The 15,313-nt window shown below is 39.6% G+C and overlaps 1 protein-coding gene and 1 long non-coding RNA gene across 2 annotated transcripts in view; both read left to right on the plus strand.

Annotated features, from left to right (window-relative positions):
- Positions 1 to 15,313, plus strand: part of LOC148342186 (uncharacterized) — a 334,990-nt gene that overhangs the window by 79,896 nt on the left and 239,781 nt on the right. The window lies entirely within an intron of this gene.
- Positions 1,356 to 4,132, plus strand: LOC148342189 (uncharacterized). Its single transcript, XR_015841531.1, has 2 exons — positions 1,356 to 1,452; positions 1,544 to 4,132. It is a non-coding gene; the product is annotated as an uncharacterized LOC148342189 (long non-coding RNA).

Below are 15,313 nucleotides of genomic sequence, written 5' to 3' on the forward strand. Positions count from 1 at the left end.
GAGGTAAAAATAAAATAAAAAAGGGTAAAGGGAAAAAACACACGAAAAAGGCTCAATAGTGAGCCACGCTGCTGGAAACAGGCAGCCACTCGCGCGGCGCCGGAACCGGAAGATTTTACATTTTCTGGTTTTTATATCTTGTTCAAGCAATGACTTAGGGAAGGAATTCTGCCTGACTCTAAAAAATGTGCACACTGCGGCGAAAACATCAATGGCGGTTGATCAATTTTTGTGGATAAAACGCAAAATATTACGTTAAAAAAAAACTAGTACGTATTGGTCTTATTTATTTATTAACTTTTTACTGGATTGGTCGGGTGACAGTCAATGGACCTCGGGTGTGTAGTTTCACCCCATCCAAACATTTAAAATACATTTCATGCATCCATCCAGGGTTGCAAGGATCTCATCAATGAACAAACGCATGCTGCAAGGAATGTATCTGCATCTTTGGCTTACTATGGGCTTAAAAAGGGGGACCGTCACAACCCCCTTTTCCATCAACAAGTCCAGGAACATTTAGTTCCTGGTAATAAAGTTCCTGTGGCCCAGGTGGTTTGCATCTCCCCCACAACTCATAGTTCTTGATAATTTATGCAAATGACAATCATGATGTATCAGTGCGAGGTCTTGTGTTACTTTGTTACTCATTATTGACATTCTATGGCTGTTCAGCATCATTGCAGTTACAAAATAATTCAGTGAACTCTAATAATATTATGGTGTATCTTAGTCTAATTTTAATTCATATCGGATAACTTTTAAATATACATTATTCAAATATGTCAACATGAAAGTCAGAGTGAAAGTGTTGTTGCTTAATTTATGTGTAGGGATTTTGATTCTTCACACGTAATTTTGTTTAAAAATGTATTTAGAAACAGAAATTTAACAAAAAATCAAAAGGGGAATGTTGGAACGTACTAGCAGGCTAAATGTCATTTTGGGAAAAAACAAAAAAAACAAAAAAACAAACATAAATCATGCAATAAATAGCGACTATGATGCCAGGGCCCCTTTAATTCTTTTAGGCATACAGATTAGAATGGAAGCAAAAAGTACCCACGATGAAACTATCTCTAAATGCAAAATGAAAAATTTGTAAACATATTTCACTTGAAGGATTTCTATTCTATTAATGACATAATGTTGCGATGGCCCCCAGTGGTCTCCATCAATATGTTAGGGTCCCACAACAGGTGTTCCATCAGACGCACACAATAGCCTGTGTGTGCTAACTTCAGCTCGCTTCCAGAAACGTCTGTGACTATGTCAGGAATGAAATCGGGTATCGGCCGCAACGTGCTTCCTTTTTAAATGCTCGTTTATCACTGTTGTGCTGCTAGAAAATGGAGGTTTACATCGTAGGACGTAATTTTGTGAAATGCCCCCATGGTCCGGTCCAAATCGGGGTCGCACACATTGCTCCGTGTGCGGCAGGAACAAGTCAAGGTAGCACAGTGGAAACAATATCAGACAAAGTCGCCGCATGAGCTTTGACTTGACCAAACAAAATGTGTGTTTGTCTTTTTGTGTCCTACAGATGTCAGTGAATACTATCTCCGTTCTGTGAAGGAGGAGCCAGACTTGACTCACATCAAAAAGGAGGAGGAGGAGGAGGAGGAGATCAACAAGTCACCAGTGAACGTTGTCCCAATAAAGACTGAAGATGTAAACAAGGATGAGAGTGAGGACAACAGAGGGGCGGAGCCTGCAAGCAGCAGCTCAAGTCATCTCGTGACAACAGAAGTTGATGAAGACCATTGGGGGCCATCACAAGCACATAATGAGGACACATTATCAGACGCTCATGACAATGATGATGATACTAATGATGATGATAATGGGCAAGCTAAAGGTGAAAGGGCATGTCACACTGACTCATTAACTTCAAAGCTGTCTTTAAAACCGCACACAAGAACACACAGTGGAGAAAAACAGTTTTCTTGCTCGGTTTGTGGCAAAAGCTTCCTGCATAAGTCAATGTTAACAATCCACACAAGAACACACAGTGGAGATAAACCTTTTTCATGCTCAGTTTGTGGAAAATGCTTCTCCCAAAAGGGAAATTTAAAAGAACACACAAGAACACACACTGGAGAAAAACCTTTTTCCTGCTCAGTTTGTGGCAAAAGCTTCTCTGGAAAGTCTAATTTAAGAAAACACACAACAATACATAGTGGAGAAAAACCTTTTTCTTGCTCAGTTTGTGGTAAAAGCTTTTCTCTAAAGTCACGATTAACAGAACATACAAAAACACACACTGCACCTCTTTCTTGCTTAGTTTGTGGTAAAAGCTTCTCCCAAAAGCCGCATTTAACAAGCCACACAAGAACACACAGTGGAGAAAAACCTTTTTCCTGCTCAGTTTGTGGAAAATGCTTCTCTGAAAAGTCTACTTTAATTAAACACATAACAACACATAGTGGTGGCAAGCCATTCAGTTGCAGCGTTTGTGCTAAAAAATTCGCCACTAAACGGCTTGCTGAGAGACACGATTGTGATGGCGAGAATATAGGGCTGGGCGATGTGACCTAAAATCAATTTTGCGATAAATTGAGCAATTTTTCCTCGGTAATGATCAATGCACGATAAATTCCCCCTGAGGACCAAAATCAAAATAAATGCAGGAAATGCATATTAACAGTTTTTTTTATTGACCAACTGGTACACATCACTTTCAATGAAAAATAATAGTACAAAAACCATTTGTATAAACATTCCAAATAGCTTGCTTTGCATGATTTGATCAATGTCACAAAGAACAGGAGAAAAAGGGTACCTCTCACAAAATCTTTTTATGTAAATATATTGTGCCGAGATGCTGTAATTCTATTTGCAAAGGCCTAGATATGTGTAAAGGTATCTTGTAAACAATATAAATAATGCCATGTGCAAAAGAGCTGGTCGCCTGTAAACAAAAGGCTAAATAAAATGAAAAAAATGTCAATGTAATGCCAATGCCAAATAAACGCGTGTGGTTCATCAGGAAAATGCCGTCTCGAGTACTCCGGTGCGCAGTCGCCACTTGTCATCTATGTAATGCACATTCAGGCTCAAACAGGGATCCATGTTGTGACTCGACCACAAGTCGGATGTGGATGCAAAATGCTTGACATGTCTCCCGTCCGATGTTGTCCATATCGGGAAGTACGGTTTGCGACAAATATTTTCGTACCTCTCGTCGGCTACTTTCATGAGGCGTTTAAATCCTGTGCGCTCCACTGTAACTAGAGGAGCTCTATCTTTCGCTATGTGCTCGGCTATCGCGTCCACCTCTGAGACATTTTCTCGTATGGTGTCGCCTCCGTTATGGGCTGTTGTCACTTGTCCAACCTTGCTTCTCACTTTGAACTTTTAGCACACATTGGTTGTGTTGGGGGTGGTGAAAAATAAAAGGTTGGACGCGCTGTTTCAGGTGTTTACGACGCACTTTGTAGTTTGTGTTCTTTTGCTCAAACATCGTCTTTATGGAACCCAAAACATTTCCAAACGACAGATGTCGAATTTCTTTTCGGGACAAGCACAACTGGAACAACTTCAACTGACGTTACTTCGCGTGTCAGCCGCTTCTGGATTTGAATCGCAAGCAACGACCGACCGCGTCGTCAGTTTTCTTTCTAGTTCAGCTGGGTGGAGTCACGTGACTAAAAAGACTTTTCTTTTTTTTTTTTTAACACTGAATTTTCCGACATGGGCAAAATGATTGTATTAAATTTCAGGAACAGTAAATTTTCGGATTATCGCCCAGCCCTACGAGAATAGCAGCGATCCTTGAAACTTAAAAAAAAGGACAAAAAAAAACTGAAGGAACTGACTCTTTGTGGTAAGATGTAAATGTGATTTTGAATAAAATATGATAAATTTAATTTTGCAAAGCTTTTTTATTGACACTAAGCCAATGTGATCCATGCCAGAAGAACCATTGTGTCTGAGTGATGATGATTTTTTTTTTTGTGATTTTACATCGAGATGTAAATAAAATTAATTGCCTTTGCCTGGAACAACATTTGTTACGTTATGCTTTTCAGTTGTCTTTTTAATCATATTTAATGGAAAAGGTGTGAGAAGAAACTGTTCTTATGAAATCGGTGCCTTCCACTATCATCAATAAAATCACTTGTTCCACTTGCTCAACTGGCCTTCATTACGCTGTGTGAAAAGGTGAAAAACTGAACTCAAAGTTGAACTATAAAAAGAACAAAAAGAGAAACGCAAATAGTCTCAGTTTCTCTCAAAGGTTTTGGTATGTCAGGAGTTGGCAACTTGATGGTGACTGGAGTCAACGTTTATTTGTCACCAGGAACGAGATGATTCGCATCACGCAGTTCGTTGGTGCTGCTGTCTTAATTGAACCCTGGAGGTCACCCGCCAGCGTCCCTGAATTTCACCGGCGGATCTTCAGCTATCCCACGTCTGACCCCAGATTGTTGTGGAATTTTCAGCAGTAAGGGAAGATCAATGAGATAGTCTGGAAAATAAATTGTCTTTTGAGTCAGTCTGCAGAGTGATCTCAGTGGGAGAAGTGCGTGGGAAGATACTGATGCACACAGGAAGATGAAGATTTATTTGACAGGAACTGTGTAATCTTAAAACAAAAAGATACTTTTTCTGCGTTGAGCCTACTTATCAGTCAAGTTCGTGTTGTTTTGGCTTCACAAAGAATCCTCTCGTACAAGAAGCGAAAGGCACTTTCTTCAAAAGCAAGTGGCCACAATAAATAACAAAAACCTTACTTGCAAAATAATTGTCCATAATATTAAGATTGAACAAAATAGTGACACAAATATTGAAAAAGTAAACAATGTCACGATTAAACATTGAATCCTAAATTATTACTAAAACAGTTCAATGAATCTTGAAATAAATAATGAATCACCGTAGTTTAATGAATACTGAAACGAATAATGAAATATTTAAGTTAGTTAAGTTATAAACATTGAAATAATTTTTTAAGACTCTAACATTTAGAGAATAAAACAGTGATGTATTTTAATTTAAAATTCGCAACCACGTCGCTGGCGAAAAACCCTGTAAAAAGGCAAATATGTTGACATAAAGTTTCACTTTATCATGTCAACTGTTAATAATAGAGAAATACATTTGGAATACTGTCCAACCAACAACATGGTGTCAGATGTGAAAACAAAACCAGCAACAAAAGTAAAATTCAATACATCTCTCAAGTTCATATTTGGGAACTAAAATGTTTGTTCATGTGCATCTTAGGTTTTTCTCTATGTTTAGAAGAAGATAACAATGATTTGCATCGCAAATGGCGACATCTGTCGGTGAGTTGGTGACAGTGCTCCACACAGCCAGCAGCCAATCATATCACAGCGGGGTGTGTCCTGTTCTTCCGCATTCGTGACGAACAGGAAATCCTTTCAGTGGGACTTTGAAAAACGATGCCATCTTTCTTTCATCTCGTCGAACAAAGAGAAGCACACGAGTTATCGCCAAGCAAAGACCAAGTGCGGATTTGTTGAGATTGACGTTTGAAAATGTGTGAAAGAACGACACCCAAGTACAAAGTGGAACTTTGTGGAATAAAAGAAGAGAACGAAGCAGGTTTGTACACGTCTTACTCTCATTTGCTTTGTAAAGAACGACTTTCTATCGTTAAAAATATGCATCACAACATTAAGTTGTTTGGGGAAATCGTTCAAGGTTATTGCCGTTTTATTTTTGAATATTGCCGTTTACTTGCAGGTCTGCTTAACATTTGTTTATGCCAAATGAAATCAGTGCCGAAAATATATGCCAAAGAATAACCATTTGTGGGGGGTAAACTCCGTGTTTTTTTTCCCCATTTTAAAATTCGAACTGATTATTTAACATTTTACATATTCCGGTATTTATATGTTGCTAAAGAAATTAAGTTTGTCATGTCATTATGTTTCAAAACTATGCTGACAGATGTAGTGTATGTTTATATCCACTGTTGGAGTTGAGCCACCGAGAAAATGAGAAACATTTAGTAAATGAATCTTCAAAGCCAAACTTACTCCAATGCGTGTTCGTTTTTTGTACTCAAGAAGAAAAGGGCCAAATAAAGACTCAACAACAGCTGATTTGGGTTGCGATATTTTAGTTTCTTCGATTTCTGGAGTTCAGGGAATCGTACAAAGACAGATATCTGGGCGGCTTTTTCTTAATCTGACGAGAAACTGTACTCGGACGAGCCCAATCGAAAAATGTTGCGCTGATCTCAGCCCAGTCTGACATTTTCTAGGAGGTTTTCTTTGTCAAGGGACATGTAGGTTGAATCGGTCGTCCTTGCTCCCTCCCCCGGTCCACGTTAAACGTCCAAGGCTGACCTTCTCAGGCAGGCGGCAGTCTCTCCGTCTCTCCTGCTCTCCTTCCCCTGTAATCTTGTCAGTGTTCAGATTGTGTGGTGTAAGTTTTCACAGTTCAAATTATGTTTTTTGGTGTTCTTGATAGCGTCCCGGTGACGTCCTCCCCGGCCCAACTTGATATGTTTGTATCTTCTATGGCCTATGTGTTTTGTCGTATTTGTCCATGAAGTGCTATCTGGTTTGTAATCAGTTTGACCTGAGCAGACTGAATCTGTTTCTTCTGAATGAGAGTGGATCATGAAAATACTATGTGTGCAATTTTGAGGTCTTACATTTAAACTTAGTCATACAAATTTAGCATATGAATGCATCAGTAAACACCATGACTACAATCCCAGTCAATCTTATCGATGCACTGTACTTCTACATACATTTGAAAAATGCTTTTTGTTTAATCAATGTTGGCAGAGTGGTACTACGCAGCAGTAGTATCGCGTCCAACTATTTTCAGGATCAGCAAACCAGAATTTCTGTATTGACAGAGGAATAACTGCACACAACCGGTCTCGTCTGACAGTGTGGAAGAAGTGATTTTATTCTGAGGCTACAAAGGATAAAAGGGATGAAAGGGGCGGCACATCATAAGCATGCATGTGACAAAGTAATACATCATAAACATACGTAACAAAGTAAGGACTTTGAGAGCACATCTTGAACAATCAATGTTGAACATATTCAGTAAATATGAACCTGCTAAATTAAATAATTGACCTTCGGTCCCGTAAGTGTTTAAAATAATGCCAGCAATCGAAATACAGTGAACCCCCAGTTATCGCGGTTTATGGGGACCGAGACCACCCGCGAAAACTGAAAATCCGTGTAGTAGCGTTGCACCTTCAATAAAAAAAAAGTGTGTGTGTGTGTGTATATATATATATATATATATATATATGTATATGTATGTATATACATACGTATATATATATATGTATATACATACGTATATATATATATGTATATACATACGTATATATATATATGTATATACATACGTATATATATATATGTATATACATACGTATATATATATATGTATATACATACGTATATATATATATGTATATACATACGTATATATATATATGTATATACATACGTATATATATATATGTATATACATACGTATATATATATGTATATACATACGTATATATATATATGTATATATATATATATATATATATATATATATATGCTTAATGCTTATGCGTAAGAACCTTTACTCTTCAAACGTAATTTTGTTTTAAAATTTATTTCAAAACAGAAATTTTATAAAAATAAAAAGGGTAATGTCTGAACTTACTCGCAGGATAAATATCATTTTGGGTAAAAAAAAACAAACGTAAATCATACAATAAATAGCGACTCTGATTCCAGGGCCCCTTTAATTCTTTTAGGGATCCAGATTATAATGGAAGCAAAAAGTACCCACGATGAAACTATCTATAAATGCAAAATGAAATACTTGAAAACATATTTCGCTTGAAGGATTCCTATTTTATTAATGACATTAGGTTGCGATGGCCCCCAGTGGCCCCCCATTAATAAGTTAGGGTCCAGCAACAGGTGTTCCATCAGACGCACACGATAGCCTGTGTGTGCTAACTTCAGCTCGCTTCCAGAAACGTCTGTGACTATGTCAGGAATGAAATCGGGCATCGGCCGCAACGTGCTTCCTTTTTAAATGCTCGTTTATCACAGTTATGCTGCTAAAGGGAGGTTTACATCGTAGGACGTAATTTTGTGAAATGCCCCCATGGTCCGGTCCAAGATGGGGTCGCACGCATTGCTCCGTGTGCGGCGGGCACAAGTCAAGGTAGCATGGTAGAAACAATATAAGACAAAGTCGCCGCCTGAGCTTTGACTTGACCAAACCAAATTTGTCTTTTTGTGTCCTGCAGACGTCAGACAAAATGATCTCTGTTCTGTGAAAGAGGAGCCAGACTTGACTCACATCAAAAAGGAGGAGGAGGAGGAGGAGATCAACAAGTCACCAGTGAACGTTGTCCCTTTTAAGACTGAAGATGAAAACAAGGATGAGAGTCAGGACAACAGAGGGGCGGAGCCTGCAAGCAGCAGCTCAAGTCATCACATGACAACAGAAGGTGATGAATACCACTGGGGGCCATCACAAGCACATAATGAGGACACATTATCAGACGCTCATGACGATGATGATGATACTAATGATGATGATGATGATGATGATGATGATGATGATGATGGGCTAGCCAAAGGTGAAAGGGCATGTCACACTGACTCATTCACTTCAAAGCTGTCTTTAAAAGGGCACAGAAAAACACACAGTGGTGAAAAACCTTTTTCCTGCTCGGTTTGTGGCAAAAGCTTCTCTCGGAAGTCTCATTTAGTAAGGCACACGGGAACGCACAATGGAGAAAAACCTTTTTCCTGCTCAGTTTGTGGCAAGAGTTTCTCTCAAAAGTTTCAATTAAAAATCCACACAAGAAGACACAGTGTTGAAAAATCTTTTTCCTGCTCAGTTTGTGGAAAATGCTTCTCTCAAAATTCAAGTTTAACAAGTCACACAAGAACACACACTGGAGAAAAACCTTTTTCATGCTCAGTTTGTGGAAAAAGCTTCTCTCAAAAGTCGCATTTAACAAGCCACGCAAGAAAGCACAGTGGAGAAAAACCTTTTTCCTGCTCAGTTTGTGGCAAAAGCTTTAATGTAAAGTCATTTTTAACAAATCACACAAGAACACACACTGGAGAAAAACCTTTTTCATGCTCAGTTTGTGGAAAAAGCTTCTCTCAAAAGACACATTTAACAAGCCACGCAAGAACACACAGTGGAGAAAAACCTTTTTCCTGCTCAGTTTGTGGCAAGAGTTTCTCTCGAAGGTCTCATTTAATAATTCACTCAAGAACACACACTGGAGAAAACCATTTTTCTTGCTCAGTTTGTGGCAAAAGCTTTTCTTTTAAGTGGAATTTAAAAACTCATACTCGATTACACACTGGAGAAAACCCTTTTTCATGCTCAGTTTGTGGAAAATGCTTCTCTCGAAAGGCAAGTTTAACAGAACACACAAGAAATCACAGTGGAGAACACCCTTTTTCCTGCTCAGTTTGTGGCAAGAGTTGCTCTCGAAAGTCTGATTTAATAAATCACACAAGATCACACACTGGAGAAAAACCATTTTCCTGTTTGGTTTGTGGTAAAAGCTTTTCTCTAAAATCATATTTAACAAGTCACACAAGAACACACAGTGGTGAAAAACCTTTTTCCTGCTCAGTTTGTGGCAAATGCTTCTCTGAAAAGTCACATTTACGATACCACACAAGAACGCACAGTGGAGACAAGCCATTCAGTTGCAGCGTTTGTGCTAAAAAATTCTTTTCTAAAACGGGTGCTGAGAGACACAATTGTGCTGGCGAGAATTGCAGCAATCCTTGGAGCTTAAAAAATGGACAAAAAAAAAACTGAAGGAACTGACTCTTTGTGGTAAGATGTAAATGTGATTTTGAAAAATGTAATTTTGCAAAGCTCTTTTATTGACATTAAGCCAATGTGTTCCGTGCCAGAATAACCATTGTGTCTGAGTGATGATTTTTTTTTGTGTTTACATAAAACATGTAAATAAAATTAATTGCCTTTGCCTGGAATAACATTTTTTAACATTATGCTTTTCAGTTGTCTTTTTAATCGTACCTAATGGAAAAGGTGTGAGAAGAAGCGGTGCTTATGAAATCGGTATCTTCCACAATTATCAATAAAATCACTTGTTCCACTTGCTCAACTGGCCTTCATTACGCTGTGTGAAAAGGTGAAAAACTGAACTCGAAGTTGAACGATAAAAAAACCAGACCGAGAAACGCAAATCGTCTCAGTTTCTCTCAAAGGTTTTGTCAGGAGTTGGCAACTTGATGGCGACTGGAGTCAGCGCTGGTTTTCTCGCTGTGTTAGGCTGGCTCGTATATGTATGGTCCATTGAACAAAACTCAAACTCTTCAAATATCCCCTCACATACATTTAATATTTCGCTTTCTGAATAAATTTCTGACGAGCTAAAACCACTTTCTAGGTTGAGCTCTATCAATCGTTTGGGGTTTGTTGCTAAGCAGAATCTCACTTCGGAAAAACTTAAATCATTTGTCAAATATACCAAATATTTTTTTTCATGCTATATTATATTTTTTATACATTGGATTAGATATATAATGAAATAGGGAAATATTAAAATTGGAAACCACATACAGACTTAATTCAATTAATAACAAATATAGAAACATTTTAGAAATATTGAACTCATTGAGAAGAGTCCTGATCTTGAAATAAATTTTGAATTGTAAAAAATACTAAAAAAATTAATTCAATAACCCGACCCTGGATGAGCGGCAGAAAATGGCTGGATGGATGGAATAATTTAAATTGCATCCAAATTCAAATGAACAAATATGTTAAGAAATATTCAAGTGTGAAATAAAAAGGTTTAAATTGTTGATAATTTTACATATTAAAATAATTTAATAAATATTGTATTATTACAGAAGCAAGCTTAAATATGAATTGAAATAAATGAAAAAAAAAAGTCGTGTATTTTTAAATGGCCGAATTTAGATATGGGAAGTAATTCTCTTTATGAAACTATGAAGGGACTGGAGCTCACAGAAGTGACCAGTCTTGGTTCTGAAGTTCCTGTTTATGGTGGGGGGCAATTCTATGGAAGTAATTTAAGGTGGTCACGAGTAGACTGGTCGTATCAACGGGGAGACGCGTCTGCTCTCCCTCTGGGGGACTTTTGGAGGGAAATCCCAAAGACGAGCGGGATGGGAATGCATATGCAACAAGGGAAAATTAGATATTCATGTCCTATTTGGGCATTCCCGATAAGAAGGGAATGTCTGAGAGGGGGCTTGCACGTTTTTGGGGAGACTTCTTTTGACATCAGCATGTGACGAGAATAAAATCTTTCTTCTTTTCCATCACCAATCCAGCCTTGCTCGGCTGCCTCTCCGGAAGGCAGCAAGGACCCACACTTCAAAGACAAAATATACTACATATTGAAAGAAAAATAATACTCAAATATTGAAATAAGCATAGAATTGAATGAATAAACAACAAAGAAATAAATACCTCCTGGAAAATATCATTATTTATCAACATTTTTCTTTCTTGCACATTCTTAAGCAATCATAATTTCTTTACTTTTACTTTTTAAGTTACTTCAGTGCATGTCGTACCTGTGCCTTCAGTGAAGTCCTACTTTGTCCAACTTGAATGAATCCCCATCAAAATACCATCATTTATGACACCACGGCTGGACAAATAATACAGTGGAACCTCGGTTCTCGAACGACTCTGAGGTCGAACAAAAATGGGAGTTCGAACAAAAAAAAGAGAAATTCTTGCTTCGCAGTTCGAACAAACATCGGAGTTCGAACGCCGGTATGACGCGTGAGTGCGTACGCGAGGGTGGGATGCTGAGCGGCCAATTGCCCAATTGTTGTCGCGTGCGGACGTGCTACGTTCTGCCAAGTGTTTTAGCCCCTAATCATGCCTCCAAAGAAGGTCAGAGCAAGCAACAAAGCTGCTACTAGCAAAAAAAGAAAAGTAGTGCGGACAACTATTGCATTTAATTCGGTTCTGGAACGGATTATGGTCGAGAACCGAGGTTCCACTTAAAGGATAATGTAAATGGCAGTCAACCTGAAACAGAACAAAGGGTGGACTGCTAGGAGCCACTTTTGTGATCCTGGCATGGAAGTCCATTGTTTCAGAGGGGTCTCGTTCACACCTCCTGTGGTGCAGCTGTGATCTAATCTTCCTGCATTCCTCTCCTGAGTGTCTGGTCATTAGCATGGTCTAAACTTCAGTTACACTTAAAGGATTTCATACTTTTGACTATTAAAGGAATATAAGAGTTTGAGCTTAACATAGTTCATTAGATGTTGCTGCATCCAATGTATGAAAATGTGATATTGTAAAATGCTGAGAGTGTGACTGGTGAAGCGAAACTGGTTGCGGGGGTTGTGCATGAATGGAATGTTTTAGAAGCAGATGGTGCTGAGCGAGACGAGATGACTCCGGGAGCAGTGGCTGAAGGAGCGGCCATCGGGGGATAGCACAAGCAGGAGGAGTCGCCACGGGATTCGGCGGGAGAAGAAAGACCAACGAGAACAAGCTAAAGTTAACTGCAGGATACACATAGCCAATAGAATCATGCCAGGATGCCTTTGTCTCTGTGCCATTTGCATATTGTATAGTATGAATCAGTACTGGGCAACTCGGGGGTAGAACACATTCGCTGGTGGTATGAGATGTGTAGAGTTGTATTGAGAGGGACTCGAGACCCAGGTGCCATGTAGAAATCTGTGTATTGGGAATAAACCCACTTGTGCGTGAAAATGCCGGCTTCCTGATACCTTTCTATTGCAGAACGAGCGCGCATATTGTTGGATGAGTGGGAGTTGGTTAAGGACGCAAATTGGAGTCAGATTACTAATTTGAGTTTACATTGGTTTAAAATTAAATTCTAACATTGATATAAAGATAAATTCAAACACACTGTATCCAGAAACAGACTTACGCACCACTAAGTGAGTGTTGGCCGATATAGCTTCTCTTGAAAGGTCCGACTTGAGAATGTCCTTGCATGTGGATCTGAAATTAAATCCATGCTTTTCCCTCCTTCGGCCATTGTGGTTAAAAAAAGCAAGAACATATTTTAGATTTTCGAACGGCCGCCAATTACGACTTTCGAGTGTGTTGATTCGGCATCGCGCTGCCCCCTCACGAGTGAGTATCCAATCACAAAACGCGTTCATCACCCTCAGCAAAAGGCAAGCGAGAAGGCTCACTGTAACCAACTCGTGATCTGATTGGCTGTCGCAACCGTCTAACAAGGCCGTGAAATTGAAAACCGACAACAATCAGCCAATAAAAACAAAGGGATGTTGTAGGCTAAAAGTGACAGCAAAGGGAAGACAACACAAATTAACGTTCACAATTGTGCCAAGTGGACTGGAGTCAATCCTTGGAGACAAGACATCTGAAGATCTTGGATTGGTAAAAAGAATTTACCAAATCAACAGCAAGGATGTCAATATGAACAACAAAGTGTTGAAGAGTGAAGGTAGTAAGAGTATAGTGAACAAATACTTTTCTGTCTTCAAAGGACAAGGTACGCTACCTTACACTTATAAAATACAGCTCAAGGAAGATGCTGAACCTGTAGTACATGCCCCCAGAAGAGTTCCAGCCCCTCTCAAAGAGAGATTAAAAAAGGAACTGAGCAGAATGACACCGATCAGAGTCAGAGAAAGTGGAAGAACCCACCGACTGGGTAAATTCCATCACGTGTGTTAAAGAGAGGAACTCCCAAGAGTTACGTGTTTGCCTCGACCCCAAAGATCTGAATGAAAACATTAAAAGAGAACATTATCAGATTCCCAAGCGTGAAGAAATCCTGAGTGACATGGCAGGTGCGAAGTACTTTAGCAAATTAGATGCATCGCATGGATTTTGGCAGCTGAAGCTGGACACCGAAAGCAGCAGGTACACCACCTTCAACACACCATTTGGGCGTTTCTGTTTTCTGAGACTGCCATTTGGCATAAAGTCTGCGCCTGAGTTCTTTCACAGAGCTATGGAGTCAATCATAGAAGGTCTGGAAGGAACCCGTGTGTTCATTGATGATTTGGTTGTTTGGGGAAACACGGAACAAGAACACAATGAGAGATTTGAGGAACTGCTACAAAGAGTTCAAATGAATGGACTTAAACTAAAACGAGAGAAATGTCTGTTTGGAGTTACAGAATTGACATTCTTGGGAGACAAGCTCACGGCAGATGGAGTGGTGCCTGACAGAACCAAAGTGCAAGCAATACTGGACATGCCAGCTCCAACCGAAAAAAAGGACTTCTGCGAGCAATGGGGATGATAAACTTCCGGGGCAAGTTCATTCCAAACCTCTCTTCAAGGACAAAGTCCCTAAGTTTGCTGCTGCATCACAACGTAGTCTTTGAGTGGACAACAAAACATGACGAAGAATGGCAAGATCTAAAGAGAACTGTGACAGCTGAGCCAGTCCTTGCCTACTTTGATCCATCAAAACAACCAAAATTTCCACTGAAGCGTCGAAAGATGGACTAGGTGCCGTACTGCTGCAAAAGGCGAGAGACACATGGCAACCTGTAGCCGATGCATCCAGGTCAATGTCAGAGACTGAAAAACGCAATGCTCAGATCGAAAAGGAGTCACTGGGTCTAGTGTTTGGATGTGGCAAATTGCACACGTATGTTTATGGACTGCCCACGTTCATAGCAGAGACTGATCATAAGCCACTGATTTCAATTAGGAAGAAAAATCTCAATGACATGACGCCCAGAATTCAACGCATGATGATGACGTTGCAGCGCTATGATTTTGAGCTAATATACACGCCTGGAAAATACATAGTGCTTGCTGATGCGTTATCCCGAGCGCCGCACCCTATCAGTGACATCAAGGACTGCGTTACGGCGGAGGAGGCTGAGGCTCACATCATCACTTCAAGCCCTTTATACCGACAGGCAAATGGCCAGGCTGAGAAGGGAGTGCAAATCATCAAGAGACTGCTAAGGAAGGCCAAGGATGATGCATCTGATCCTTACCTTGCCCTATTGAGTTACAGAGCTGCGCCTCTGGAGTGGGGAGCTTCGCCTGCTGACCTACTCATGTGCCGTAAGCTTCGCACCACGCTTCCACAAATACCACAAGGACAGGACAACAACATTTGGTTTGAAAAGAAGAGAATGCTCAAACTCAAACAGAAAATTGCATATGACAGAGCTACAAAACATCTGGAACCTCTTTCTGAGAAAGACACTGTAAGGATTGAGGGACCTAATTGTTGGGACAGAAAAAGTGACTGTCCTCAGCGAAGCCGAACCGAGATCTTACATTGTGGAAACAAAGGATGGACAAAGAGTGAGGAGGAACAGGAGGAGTT

Source organism: Idiotropiscis lumnitzeri, chromosome 2 (assembly GCF_059441095.1).
Source record: "Idiotropiscis lumnitzeri isolate Australia: NSW breed Sydney's pygmy pipehorse chromosome 2, RoL_Ilum_1.0, whole genome shotgun sequence".
Classification (NCBI taxonomy): Eukaryota; Metazoa; Chordata; class Actinopteri; order Syngnathiformes; family Syngnathidae; genus Idiotropiscis; species Idiotropiscis lumnitzeri.